Source organism: Macaca mulatta, chromosome 11 (genome assembly GCF_049350105.2).
Source record: "Macaca mulatta isolate MMU2019108-1 chromosome 11, T2T-MMU8v2.0, whole genome shotgun sequence".
Lineage (NCBI taxonomy): Eukaryota > Metazoa > Chordata > Mammalia > Primates > Cercopithecidae > Macaca > Macaca mulatta.
Window position 1 is genome coordinate 115,405,432 of NC_133416.1, and position 15,050 is coordinate 115,420,481.

Sequence of the window (15,050 nt, forward strand, 5' to 3'; positions counted from 1 at the left end):
AGACATATGAGTGACCCCAGCCAAGATTGGCAGAGTTCTCTAGTTAACCAGCCCAGATGGTGAGCAACAAGTTCTTATTGCTGTATGCACTGAAATTTTGTGATTATTACACAGCATCATTGCAGTAATAGGTAACTGATACACCACCATCCTCAATTTGAAAACAGGATTCCCCAGAGCTCCAGAGATGTGCAGAGGTGCCCAGAGGGAGGTGAGTATAGGAGGGAAGGTCTAAGCTTCCAGCTTTGCTTTAACTACAACAGCTCTGATTTCATCTTCACGTATAATGTTCCACGCAGGATTTCATAAGGCCAAACAATCCCTATTAGTTTGAAATGCTGTGGACAATAAGTAATAGAATATCTGACTCATAGTACTTTATACAATATCTCACTTAACAAGAAGACTGGAGATGAATGGTTCCAGGCCTAATTCAGTGATTCGACAATAATACGAAGAGTCTAGACCCTTCCTCTTTTATTTTCTTCTTTTTACTTTTCTTTTCCTTATCTGTTTTCTATTTATTTATTTAATTTTCATTCTGCCATCCTAATGTGTTGATCTTTTGAGGTCATGTTTCCTCATGGCCTCAATACAGCTTCTGCAGCCCCAGGCATCAACGACTACATTTGGAAGAAATGTAGGAAGGAAGAAAGTGGAAAGAGGTTGTCAGTCAGATTGTCCTTTCAAACCTGTCATTTTTCATCAGAAAGCAAAGTATCTTTCTCAGGACCACTATTTCTACAGGTTATCTCCTCCATCCCTGCAGACTTCTCCTTATAATTTATTGACCAGAATTGGTTCCATGATCACTGCTAGCTCTAAGGGAGACTGAAAAGGCAAAAGATGGTAAAGGGGAAAGGGAGAAAGATGAAAGGCTTTAACAAATCAGGGAGTCAGGATTTAACCCTTAGGGCTGGTCACCAAGCAAATCAGAGTTCTGTCAGCAATGAACAGGCTGGGAGTGGCTGTAGGGCTGGGTGGGGCACTCTAGAATGCACTGCTCCTTTCCGTGAAGGCCTTGGGCTCAACTGTCAGTTACTTCAGGGATTGCCTCAGCTTTCAAGGTCATGCCCTTCCTGGGGCAGCCCTTATCAAAGGACTAATTGATGTAAGGTAAAAGGTCTGAACACACAGCATAACTTAAGACAACTCCCAAAGAGCCATTCTATCTCTCTGAGGATTCAGCTGAAACTGTCATTGAACCTGCATCACAGCTCAACTTCTCTCTCTGGCGGGTTCCACTTCCTTCCCCATCCTTCCACAGCTGTTGATCCAAGGGCACGCCCTGAAGAAAAAAAAAAAAAAGTGTCCTGGACAACAAATTCCATCTCAGAGTCTATTTATCTGAAAAATCCAACATGCAACAGGTAGGCAACCGAAAGTGTGCCCTATACGAGCTAATAAAAGTTTGCAATTCACTGGACTAGCCCAGTGAACATCTAATATTTTTATGTAACAGGTACGATAGCAAATATTTTAGGCTTGTGGCCATAAAGCCTGTCATGACTAATCACCTCTGTCTCTATAACACAAAAGCAGCCATAGACAATATGTAAATGAAGGAGCACGGCCGTGTGCCATTAAAACTGTAACGACAAAAACAGGCTGCAGTCCACAGGACATAGTTTGTCAACCCCTGGACTAACTCAACTTTTCCATTTTACAGCTGAGTACATTGGGCCCCCAGAGAGCAAGAAATTAACAATTGCTCTTAACCGCCTTTGACAGGGTGCTAGTACAAGCCCCATTTGACAGATGAGAAAACTGTGGCTGAGAGGTGCATGTCTTCAGGATCACACAGCTGTGAAAAAGCAAGACCAGCCCTGGAACCCAGGCCTGACTGTCTCTGCAGACCAGACTCCACCCTATTGCCCTGCTCTGATGCAATTGGAGGCATGATGTCAGGATTTTTACTTCCTTCCCGAGATAAGAATTTGTGTGTAAACAAAAGCCCACCACACCTCAGGACACATGCCATAGTAGTCAGGCCATGGTGGAGTCCAGGTCAGATAGTTCCATCCCCAAAAGCATCTGTGAATTGCTGCCCAGGCCAGTGATCACATAGGACCAGCACTCCCTGGAGGGACCATGTGGGACCATGTGGGAAGGCACAGTTTGGGACATGAATTTTACTGGAATATAGAAGAAAAAATATATTCAGAGAGGGGAGTGTTATTTTTACATAAGAACAGGCTCAAATATAGCACATTGTCAAATGCAAAACAGCCATGGAAGTGTAAGACAAAATAAGGAAATGTTGATATAATTTCCCACCCAGGCTACAAGCTTCCAAGACCCAACTGCCCTGCTAGATGCCTGAGGATACCTGTGCCCCATCTTCCTGCTGGTCTCTTCAGGAGGCAGAGCAGAGTTGAAAAGGCCAGCTTTGCGGGCAAGCTTGCTGGCCTCAAGTCTTGGCTTCATCAACTCGCTAAGTTCTAACTCAAGATGTGGCCCTCGGACCAGCCCAGTCAGCATCACCTGGGAGCCGGTTAGAAGTGCAGAATTTCAGGCCCTGCCTCAGCTCCTTGGAGTCAGAAACTGCATTTTAGCAAGATTCCTAGGGGACTTGCACACATATTAGTTTGGGAAGTGCAGCTCTAGCCAGCTCCTATTCGTTCTTTAAATCCCACCTCCTCTGGGAAGCCATCCTGGCCCCTTTGACTGGGTTAGGTGAGTCTTCGTTCAGTACATATTACACGTCTAGGTGGCGGTCTCTACTTAGCTGGGACCCCAGAAGGATTTTGGTTCCCATGGGAGCAGGGGCCGTGACTGCTCCAGCTGGCTCATGTTATTAGTGGCTGCCATTTTGGTGAACCTATTAAGTGGCGGGCAACTTACCAGCATGTAATGCTCATGTCAAACCTACAGGGCAGAAACCAGCACCATCCCTTTCCACCGTGGAGAAAACTGAGGTTCAGAGGATTAAATAAATTGCTCAAGATAAGCAGGAAAGTGACAGGGTCAGGGCTTGGGCCTTTGATCTCAGACCAAAGCCAGTGGGTAGAACCACTTGTCAAACTGTACATAGCAGGTGAGGAGGGAGAGTGCGGGAAAGACACCACCATGTCATGTGCGTCTGTGTAAAACATGGACATGAATACAATAGCGCACAATTTATTCAGCAGGAAGCCAACGCCTTGTGCAGAATGCCCCAGGGTCAGGGGAAGGGGGTGGATGGGGACGGTACAAAGAAGCAGAAAATCTGAAATCTCCAAGAGCCCTTTATTTCCAGCCCCTCTGTGGTTTATGGTCACCAAACCAAGCCTCCCTTAATCCAATTAAAATGGACTTGTTTATGCTTATCAGCTCTTTATTTGGTTTGTTTAAAACGTGCAAATTACCCAGAGGCCTCTGCATTGCCTGAACCAAAAGGCATCCATAAGACTATTAAGTTAAATCCAATTACTTGCAGCTGGAACTTGAGTCTGGCAGAGCAGAACAGAAGTGGGGGAGGGGGAGGCAGGATTTGCTGGAGAGAAAGGAGGTCCTTCGACCCGCTCACTGAGCCTGGCTCCTCTCAAGCATTTTCTGAATGTGGGTGGGAGAAGGCAAAGAGAGCCCATTTGCCATAAGCCGGACAGTGCAACCTGCACTATGTCATCTAATTATCTCAGTAGCTCCACAAGGTGGGCACTATTGGACCCATTTTGCAGATGAAAGAACTGAGGCTCAGAGAAGTGAAGCAACTGTTCCAGAATGTCACACAGCTAGAAAGTGGGAGAGGCAGGATTGGCCCCTCTGCCTGGAATCTTGGAATGTCAGAGATCAAAGAGTCCCGAGAGGCTGTCTGACCAAGAGGATGGCTCTGGCAACACACCAAGTTGAGTCTCCACATCTGTAAAACATGCACAACTGTGGCCACCTCCCAAGTTTTGGGGAGGAGTCAATGAAGTAATGTGAGTCTCAAGAGGAGGACTCGGTGAATAGTAAATGCTTGTTATATGCTGACTTCCAATAACTTCACTGGTGTCAAAACTCATCTTCTTCCCTTTCCCTTTCCATATTTTTCAGAAGGGAAGGCTGAGATCCAGATAGGAGAAATGACCTCCCCAAGATTGCACAAAGACCCTGGGCCAGAGTTAAGTCCCAGGACTTAAGCACACAAGTCCTTGCCTCCTGGTCTGGCATCCCATTTCAGACCCTGTGCTGCCTCTTCATTTTGAAGATGAGGAAACTGAGGTGCACAGTGTAGAAACCAATTGCCCAGCGTCACTGGGTTCAGTGTTGAGCACAGTAGCTTGGTAGCCACAGTGTCCTGGGCATGGTTGTCCCTTAGCTGTGTTGCTTGGGCACACAGCCTGACCTCTGTGAGCACCCGGTCCTCCTCTTTAAAAATGAAGCCCATCACTCCTGTCCCAGTGAACCTGTAGAGTGGGATGAGGTCAGGCAGATAAAGCCCTATGTAAGCCAGAAAGTACCATTCAGAGACCCACTACGAAGAGCATCACATACAGGACATTTGGGGAACAGCTTGAGCATCTATTTTCTTAGTCTCCAAAGGCTAAGATGGGTTATTAATTCCTGGCAATCCTCAGACACAAGGGGCACACAGAGCACAGGAGAGGAGGACAGATGCCCAGGGTTCCAGGCAACACTAATCCTACTACAAATGCATTAAGAACCTTAGGGAATTGCACCCAGCACACCCTTTCCAGGGATATTTTCCAATTCTGTCCCTGGCCGGTCCCCAGGTTCTCAGAAGTCTAGTAAGCAACTCCGCATAAGTGAGCAGAAAAATTGTGTGCAACTGAACAGGAACCTGAGTACAGCAATACCAGGCTGTCTATGGATGAGATTCTTTGTGTTGCAATGATCAACATCTGGAAGTCAGACGAAGCTGTGTTCAATGCTCTCCTTCGTGTTATCTCACCAGCTGGGCCACTTTGAGCAAGTGATGTCACCTCTCTGAGCCTCCATTTCCTCCTCTGTGAAAGGTGGAATAATTGTTCATAATGATTGAAGAATTTTTGATAATTATCTTAATAATGATCATTTGGCTTTTTATTCTAGCATTTAAGATCCAAAGCCTGTTGGGAATAGCAGAAAGAATTTTAAAAAATTGTATCTGATGACTCTTCTGGAAATTATGAAGGAAGTCGTATAGTTTCAAGTGCATGATCTTGTCCAACCGGCCCCCAGAGTTCATGCGTATGGGAGGAAAATAAGATGTGTTATATAAGAGAAAGAATGATGTGATATTCTGTTTCTGACATGCAAAATAGAACTGTGCAGCAAGGCTATCAACTGAAGCCATGCTATTGCCTTGAGGGAGGATTTTCCAGCTTTTATTCTCTTCCTTTGACACATGACAGCTGAGCCAGAAAAGCTTGGCTTCTAGATTCTGCCAGAGTGAGGAACTGACTGCCTTCCATCTATAACTTTGGAACTTACCATTAGATGGTAGGAGAACGTTACAAAGGGAGATGCAGAGAAAAGCTGACCCTTTTCCAGAACCCAGGGTAGTGAAAGAATAAGAGGAAGGGGATTCAGGAGCAGAAGAGCAGATTGGCCAGCTGTGCTTGCTTGGTTTTCCCTTTCTCTTTGTTCCAGGTGCACAGAGGGCAGGAGAGGCTCTCTGGATCACATCCCCACTTCCCTGGCTTTCTTGGGCCCCCTCAGTTTTCACATGACATGGATGTGGGGTTGACAGTCAGCAGGGCAGCCATGGGACAGGGATGGGTGACCTTCAAGCAACCATGCCCACCCTCCTGGGATGCATCATCTCAATCAAAGCTGGATGGAGGGTGCTATGGCTTCAGTGTGTCCCCCAAAAGTGTATATGTGGGAAACTTAATCCAACAGTGTTGGGGGATGGGATCTAATAAAAGATGATTGGGACATGAGAGTAGAGCTTTCAAGAATGGATTCATGCCTTTATTGATGGAGCAGATAAGTTATAGAGGCAGTGTTATTATAAAGCCAGTTCAGCCCCTGGTGCCTCTCTGTCTTTTGTGTTCACTTCTTCCTTCTGCCCTTCCACCATGGGATGACCCATGCCAGATGCCAATGCCATGCTCTTCAACTTCCCAGCCTCCAGAATCATGAGCTAAATAAATTTTTGTTCATTATAAATTGTCCAGTCTTGGGTATTCCGTTATAGCAACAGAAAAAGGACTAAGACAAACGACAAGGCAGGGGAGCCTTGAATGACAGGGTTTACACATAGGGGAGCCCAATGGAAGCTTGTTGGCCAAGCCCAGAGTAAGCTCCCTCCATCCATTGTGTTCTACCACCCGTGGCATGGCAAGCAGCACAGGGGAGAACAGAGGACCCTAGGTGCTCCTCACTCCTCCATACTCTCCTAGGACCATCAAACCATGCCTACCTTCCATATGCCCAAAGCCTCCTCAGGAGAAAATTGAGGAGGGCAAAGTTTCAGAGATGAGTCATATGTTTATCCATAGGAGATTTGCCTCAGGAACTTGTAAAACTATCATTAGGACAAGTATTTTAAAACTGGTTTGTATCAGTTTGCTAGGGCTGCTATACCAAAGTGCCACAAACTGGGTGGCTTAAACAATGGAAGTTTATTGTTACAGTTCTGCAGGCTGCAAGTCTGAGATCAAGCTGTTGTTAGCAGGACTGGTTCCTTCTGAGGACTATAAGAGATTTGTCCCAGACCTCTCTCCTTGGGTTGTAAGTGGCCATCTTCTCTCTGTGTCTTGTCATGCCATCTTCTCTCTGTACGTGACTGTGCCCAAAATATCCTCTTCTTATAAAACCATCGGTCATAGTGGAATCAGGGCTCACCTCCATGGCCTCATTTTAAGTTGATTCCTTCTGTAAAGACCCTATCTCCAAAGAAAGTCACACTGTGATGTATTGAGAGTTAGGCTATTAACATATAAACTGGGAGACAGGGGATACAATTCAACTCATAACAGGGGTATAGCTTAATTTTTAAAACTTTCTTTTTTTTTTTTTTTTTTTTTTTTGCCAGTGTAGAGTGTGTGTCAGAGAGGGAAGAGAAGACCAGATCAGCTACAGACAAATAAAATACATTTTCTTCACACAACCAAATTGAAGCAAGCATTAAACATGCAACCCAAATACATAATTTAGGCAGATTTGTGCAGTCTCCTGAATCAATGGCCTGGATTAGATATGGCCCCCCAGAGATAACAAAGCAAATGCAATCCTGTAGCTTCAGTTTTTGAAAAAAAAAAAAAAAAAGGAATAAAACATTACAACAGCAAGAGCTAGCAATTTCTTTCTTTTTTTTTTTTTTTTTTTTTCTTTTTTTGTGGAGACAAGGTATTGCTATATTGCCCAGGCTGGTCTGAAACTCCTGGGCTTAAGTGATCCTCCCACCTTGGCCTCCCATAGAGTTAGCAACTTTTTAATCATATAGTTTTCCCGACCGCATGATAGACTCTATAAATGGATTATTTTGCAGAATCCTCATGCAACCCCACGAAATGTTTGTATTACACTCCCAATCTTACAAATGGGAAAACTGAGGTTCAAAGAGGGAGAATTATTTACCCAATTATAGTAGCTTGATTCCAGAGCCTGTGCATGTGATCACTGCCTGCCTACCATCCTCTCTTTTCCAAGCTGGCTGACCTCTTCTTAAAGGTTCCAGAGAGCTCTTCCCTCTGCTCTAAGAGGGAGGGAGGGACCCAGAGGCTGGGCTAGTGTGCAGAAAGCCTGGGTTAGTTAAATGTGCTGGCTTCCCAGGGCTGAAGCATGGGGCCTCAGAAACTCAGCTGTACTGGAGCAAGAATCCATCAAGGAATTACAACAACAAAAACAATCAAAAGGAACTAACCTAAGTGTCTATCAATAGGGGATTGGCCAGATAAATTGCAAAACTCCTACTATGTCTATTAGGCAATCACTTGAATAACCAAACCTGCATAGAGGAACATTTAGTGAATTGATTTTTTCAAATGAATAAAAATGTTATAAAACAGAGTATCTTTTTTACTAGACAGATAGATATTAAAAGATATAGACATATAAACTAGACTTTAGATTATAAACTAAAATGATAATAGCACTTATTCCTGGGTTCATAGTTAGTTTTCCTTTAATCTTTCTTTCTCTCTTTCTTTCTTTCTTTCTTTCACATTCTCTTTCTTTCTTACCCTTTTATCTCTTTCTCTTTCTTTTCCTTCCTTCGTTCCTTCCTTTTCTCTCTCCCTCCCTTCCTCCCTTCTTTCTCTTCTTTCTTTCTTTCTCTTTCTTTCTTTCTTTCTTCTCTTTCTCTCTTTGTTTCTCTTTTTGCTGGTTTATATATACTAAATTTTTTGCCAAATATGATGAGCTAATATAAAGAAAAGAGAAAAATTATTACTCTCAGGGGGTAAGGCATTCTGATTTTCTGAGAAATAAGTTCTTACTTTTTAGGAGAGCCCACCCCACCAAATACCATAATTTTGCTCAGATCCAATAATTTATGTTTTCTCCTAACAAAAATGTGAATCCCTGGCCTGAACAGGTTGGTCATTATTTTTTTAAGTGTCTCCTGTCTCCTCTGTAGGAGACACCACTCAGTGCCTATCCCTAACCCGTTCCCCTTCTTCCACGTAAATGAACCCCTGATCTTGTCTGAAAGTCCACTTCTTTCTCATGTGTCCCCTGGGGGGGATCCTGATTGGTCTAAGCCAATCTTCTTTCCTTATCAGCAATTGGTTTGCCAGTAACCATGTGACCCAGTTCTGGCCAAAGAGGTGTGAGGGGAGTTCTGCTAGGGGGGTGGGCGGGGGGGCAGGTTTCCTTGCAACATTCTGAAATAATGGCTCTTCTGCTTGATGCCATTGGCAGCTGCAATATCTGATACTGTGAATGCCATCTTTTGACCAGGAGATATGTCATTTTGGGGACAAAGCCAATCCTCTGAAGACAGAGCAAACAGAAGGAAACACTCTGGGTTCATGCCAATATTCAGCTGCTAAGTTCTCAACCTCCAGGCATTCTTAGTATGCAAATGAATGCACTTTTCCTATAGATTCTACCATGTTGAATGAGGTCCCTCTTACTTGCAGTCCAATGCGTTCTAACTGAGATAATCTTATTTCTTCCAAATTTTTCTTGGTTTATGTCAAACTGTGATTCCTAAGATAAATGTTAACTAGCATAGGGTATCAAGAGTTTTATTTGTGTAATGTATATTCCTAGCCTTTAAAGATATACTAATTTTCTGTTTCTCTGCTTCTCAAGTTTACAGAGATTAATGTGTCTAAACCAAAATGTAAGAAGATGACTGAGCAGTTGAATGAAATGGAGAATCACATCGTGGAGTGGGAAACAGGGGCATGGCCACATCCAAGTTTTTGCCATGTCTCACCACTAATGTATTGTAAGACTAATTTTTCATCAGAGATCCTGGGATGGGCTTGACAATACTGATTATAGGGCTTTTTATCTCTGACATGTTAAGATTGAACCAGCTGTTTCCATAGATCTATCTACATCTGTGAGGATTCTGTGGCCAGGAGACCGAGATGAGGTTTATGAAAGGATGGTATGCCCAAGGAATTCAGGAATCAGAAAGTGGTGACATTTCAGATTCTAATAAACTGCAAAGCCAATCATCCCTATGGGGAGAATGGAAGAAGCTAGGGAGCCTCCACCCATTCTCTGTTTCTTTATCCTTTAACCTGCCTCGGTTCCTGCAATTTCACCTTTGGCATGCCATTCACTTGGGTTAAGCAGCATCATCTTTTGCTGCTTTTTCAAAGGAGGGAAAAGCTATTGGATTAGATCACTTTTCTGTTTTGAGAATTCAGGGATGGGGGAGCAATTACTGACAGGTGCATCATAAAACCCAGAATCAATCTCGACTCAGCAATCCCTAGCCAAAATGTGAGTCTTCTCTAACTCCTGACAGATTCAAGACTTTATAACACAAAGTCTTTCTCTTTGTTCTGTCCTAATTCCTCTGTATCTAATTTATTTAACTCAGCAAGGTTATGTAGTAAAAGAGTATAAACCACACAGTTATACAGCCATGGGTTCAAATCCCAGCTCTGCTGCATGCCAATACATTATAAGATTCATGAAGGTCAGGATGGCATCTGCAGCTGTATCCCCAGAGCCTAGCATATTGCCTGCCGTATAGTAAATGCTCGATACAAATCAATGTGTAGATTCTGTGTGGTTCTGGGAAGCTTACTTGTTCCCACTGAACTTCACTTCTTCTCTTCTTCGTTTCTTTCTTTTTTTTTTTTAAAACTTTTATGCAAAATCTTTATTTGGAATATGTGTGTTACTGAGCAGACCAGCCGCCATCCTGAAATAGCAAGGGTATTTACATTGTGCAGATAAATATAAGAGCTCCTTGAAGACATTCATCTGTGCTTGGCCGGTATTTTATCTGGCACTTTGCTCTGCTTCTTTCTTCCCTGTGCCTATTATTCTTCATGCACCCTCACCTCTTATCACCTTAAGACATCCTGTACCACCTGATCTGCAGGCACCCTGCCTTGGGTATTAATGGTGCCTAAAGAAAGAATAAACAGATGAAAGTTTCTGTGGTTAGCTAGCCATGGTGGTGCACATGTGTAGTCCCAGCTACTTAGGAGTTTGAGGTGGGGAGAGCACTTGAGCCCAGGAGCTCTAGGCTGTAGTGAGCCATGATTACACCACTGCACTCCAGCCTGGGCTCAAGAGCAAGACCCTGTTTCAAGGGGGAAAAAAGTTTCTTTGGCATTGCCAAGCCCTGTCTTCACCAAATTTTAGACTTTTTTTTTTTTTTATTTAGTATTTCATTTTATTCTTCTACATATAAAATCAAATGGTCACTGGATTAGTAAACTTGAAAACCTTCTGTGTGTATTGACCATAATCTTAACTACTGTATCCTTGAAATATGGTATAAATTTTTTATTAAAAGTAATTCACTCTGATTTTTATTAAATCTACTTGTCAACTGGGCGCGGTGGCCCAAGCCTGTAATCCCAGCCCTTTGGGAGGCCGAGGTGGGTGGATCATGAGGTCAAGCATTCCAGACAAGCCTGGCCAACGTAGTGAAACCCTGTCTCTACTAAAAATATGAAAAATTAGCCAGGCATGGTGGTGGGAGCCTGTAATACCAGCTACTCGGGAGGCTGAGGCAGGAGAATTGCTTGAACCTGGGAGGCAGAGGTTGCAGTGAGCGAAGATCGTGCCACTGCACTCCAGCCCAGACGATAGTGCGAGACTCCACCTCAAAAAAAAAAAAAAACTACTTGTCAGGAGCTCATTGCTTTTCTAGTGTCCACTGATCAGCCGGAGATAGTGATGAATGGCCTGTTTGCATTTCTTGAAAGAAGATTTCCATTCTGCTGCTCAACACAAGTTTTCTGCCTTCTTTAGAGACTGAGGTCCATCCTATGGTTTTCCTGATTCTGGAGAATGGCCTGCAGCCTCCCACTTAGGGCTTGACTGTGTTCATCTAGTCCATCCCAGGGCTGGAAGGGATGTCCCTCGTGGTCCACAAAGGTGACCCAGCAGTGCCTAAACTTCCAGAGGTCATGATGGAGATTTGGGTCCCAGCCCTCTGCAGCATGCACAGCCCCTCATATCCTGGGAGGTAATTATAGATGCAGGCAACGAAGATGTGCAGGCTCACACATCTGTTCTCCCAATGAAATGTAGTCACTTGCTGGGCACAGCTGAAGCAGGTACTCCAGGAGATAAACCAGGTGACCCTGTAGCACTGAGCCCGGTCCAGCTTCCAAAAGGAAATCAGGTACAGGAAGTACTGCTCTGCATGGAAATCTTAATAGCAACTGAGATTATTCAAAGCCTGGTTAGGTAGGATGCCCTTGTGCTGGTCCAGAGGGACCCAGGTGTCATTGTCATGGCACTCCACCTTGTAGCACAGGTAGGTCTGATGCTGCCCAGAGACTGAAGGGTCATTGGTAAAGTTGTAAGTGAATGTGCCAGGATCCATCAGGTGTCTGGGAATCTCCCCCAGCATACTGTGCAGTAATGCATAATTTGTATTCAGTTGCTTCCAAGGATCAAATAGCATCCTTTGGTTGTACACAAATTTGTCCCAACAGTGTTGAAATTCATCATAGTTCATGATCGTCATGCTGGCATGTGGACTGTTTTTTCTGACACCATCTGTGAAGCTCCTCTTGGTAATCTGGTTCCCAGAAGTAGTAGAGGTGGGCAACAAAGATGGTCAGGGTGACTTTGCCATTCTTGACCAGGAACTCTGCCACTTTCTCTGCATACTCTGGGCAGGGACTCCGAGAGACGTATCAGATGACCAGGTAGTCCTGATCACGATGCAGCCTTCAGTTGCAGAACCAATCTAGGAATCTCATCTCTGGGTGGTGTTAAGTTTGATAGACCTGGCCTCCAAAGATCCTTGTGTCCTTCTTGGTTTTCACTTTGTGGCACAGCCAGGTGGTGTTCCAACCTGAGAGGACGGATCTGTTTTCAAAGTTGTAGTAGAATGTGCCTGGGCACATCCACTCCATCGGGTTTCTGATCTGAGGCTTCACGCGCAGTCTTCTTGGCAGGGTTGTCCTGACCGTGATCTTTGTCTGAAGTTTGTACCCCGCCCCCACCTCAGAGATGTTTCTGCTTAGCTTCTCTGACAGTGAGGCCTCGAATTTCAGCTGACCCAGCATTTCTTCGTTTCTGAAGACAAGGTGGTTTTACCATTCAAGCTTCTGATGAGGGTGAAATAGGTTGACCACTGTGGAGTTCCCTCTGGCTGCCTGTCACCATCCCTAAAATCCCATCACAAGTCAATCCTTCCCAGTCAGGCTCTGGTGCCCAGGCAGTGGGCTGGGCATTGTAAACTGCCTGCCATCAACCAGGCCATCATCTGCCACCAGACAAGGCTGAGAGCCTCCATTCCACCTCCCTCTGTGTGCTCTGGCTCCACAACCAGTCCCAACATCTGGAGGCAAACTGGAGACTTGTTCAGTCATCCGCATATTGCTCTGAAGGTGGCAAACATCTGCAAAAGTGGAAACCAGGCAAAGATATCCTGGATCTGCCTCTTTCTGTGTTAGGCGTCTGGGTCCCACGGGGGCCCCAGGGATTTGGCCGTGCATTGGTGTCTTAGCGTCATCCAGTGCCCAGCACAGACCTTAACACCCAGTTGATTACTCTATGATTTCTAAGTGAAGGGATAAACACAGGAAGTTTGTGGTCACAGTGGTACCAGCCAAACCCTTAACAGAACCCTGGTCCGGAAAAGAACTACAAAACAATATGAGGAGGAGGGAGGCATCTGGTTCCTTATTTTCGGACTGTAATAATTCAGACAACAGGGAAAAGAAAAGGCCAAGGGAGGTGGAAGCACTTAATGGAAACCTCCTTAGTCCGTGATTACTCTTTTTTTCTATATATATATATATATATATATGGTTTTTTTTTTTTTCTTTTTTGAGACATGATCTCACTCTGCTGCCCAGGCTGGAGTACAGTAATGCAATCTTGGCTCACTATAACCTATGCCTCCCAAGTTCAAGTGATTCTTGTGTCTCAGCCTCCTGAGTAGCTGGGATTACAGGCATGTGCCACCATGCTCCGCTAAATTTTTTTGTATTTTTAATAGAGACAGGGTTTCTCCATGTTGCCCAGGTTGCTCTCGAACTCCTGGCCTCAGACGATCTGCCAGTCTCAGCCTCCCAAAGTACTGGGATTGCAGGCGTGAGCCACCGCGACCAGCCTGTGATTACTCTTAATAGCACAAGTAAAGAACTGTGGCTCCTCCACTTCTGAACTAAGTAACCTGTGACCTCAGTTTCCACGTTGGTGAAATGAGGAAAAATCCCACTCTCCCCAAGTTTCATTGAGACAGGAAAAAAATGTGAAAATACTTTGGAAATGGTGTGTTATAAAAGTGATTGTCGTGAAACTCAGTGATGATGATGATGGCAAAAATAATGTCAGCTTATGGTTATATCTTCATTCATTCAACCAGAAGTTATGAGCAGCTTTTCTGGGCTAAGCACTGCTGGGGATACAATAAGATAGCCAAAGTCATTGCCATCTTGCTGTATCCGAGTAGGGGCCAGACTTAAGGCCACTAAATACACACATGATGACATGATTTCAGATGGCAGTAACTAATATAAAGAAAACACTAATACAAAAAAAGGGATCTGATAGGCAGCAAGCGGGGATGGAGGCTACCTTAGCATGGCTTGTCTAAGGAGATGGCATCTGGACTGAGACCAGAAGGAGGCAGACAAATCAGTTATGCAAAAGGAAGAGGCAAGTGGGTCCAGGAGCAGCAGGAACAGCAAGTGCAAGGGCCTGAGGTGGGACCAATCTTGGTGTGTTGTTGCTGTTGATCTGTTTGTTTTGTTTTGCTTGTGAGAGGCGGAAAGGATCACCTAGCTGGAAAGCAGCATGAGATGAACTGAGAGAAGGAGGCGGTAGCCGATCCCATAGGGGTTTTGATGCCATAGTAAGGGCTCTGGATGACTGTATTCTGTGATAAAAGCTCACTCTGGCTGCTTCCTACAGTGTGGGTTGAGGGAGCAAAGACAGAAGTGGGGAGGCCAGAGAGGAGGCCAGTGCATGTTCAGATGAAAGAGCCTGGCACCTGCTAAACGCTAAAGTGCGGCAGTCTCATTGAATCCTCACAGCAACCCTGAGAGCTGCAAACCTTTCATGCCCTTTATCATACAGAGGAGAAAACTGAGGCTTCAGAGGCATTGAATAGCTTGCCCAAGGTCACAGAGCCTAACTCTAACCCTGCCTTTAGCTGACGTAGATAGTAGAGCTTGGATTCAAACCCTTGCAGTCTGATTCCTGAGCCTACCTGACCCCGTGTCATAATCATCAAAGGCCCTTTGAGTCAGGTGGTGAGGCCGGGGAGGCCCCCAGGAGGGCTTAGTCCTTCCTGAAACTCTGCCACTTTGGATGGACGCTGCAGGAGCCACTGCCCTCTAAAACGCTCTCTTGAATCAGGGACAAACCCTCAGACCTGGTTCTGTCCTGCCACTACCTGTACCAGTGGAGGTGGGAACTCATTTCTGCAGACATCATGAATTATTTTATTTTTAAAAAGACTTTTGCTGAGGCATAACTTACTACAGTAAAATGCATTTATCTTCAATGTACAGATAATTGGGTTTTTA

General features: G+C 44.7%; 1 protein-coding gene and 1 pseudogene across 2 annotated transcripts in view; both read right to left on the bottom strand.

Moving 5' to 3' along the window:
* Positions 1-1,169: 1,169 nt before the first annotated feature.
* CMKLR1 (chemerin chemokine-like receptor 1) overlaps positions 1,170-15,050 on the bottom strand; it is a 71,241-nt gene continuing 57,360 nt past the window's right edge. The window contains exon 4 of one of the 2 annotated variants that reach the window (XR_003720792.2): positions 1,170-1,288. The gene's annotated coding sequence lies outside the window, so the exon portion shown is untranslated. Of the gene's footprint in view, positions 1,289-5,852; positions 6,798-15,050 lie in introns of those variants that run through there. The other variant, XR_013401317.1, reaches the window with a different exon arrangement.
* LOC144333016 (DNA dC->dU-editing enzyme APOBEC-3G-like) lies at positions 11,172-12,179 on the bottom strand (annotated as a pseudogene).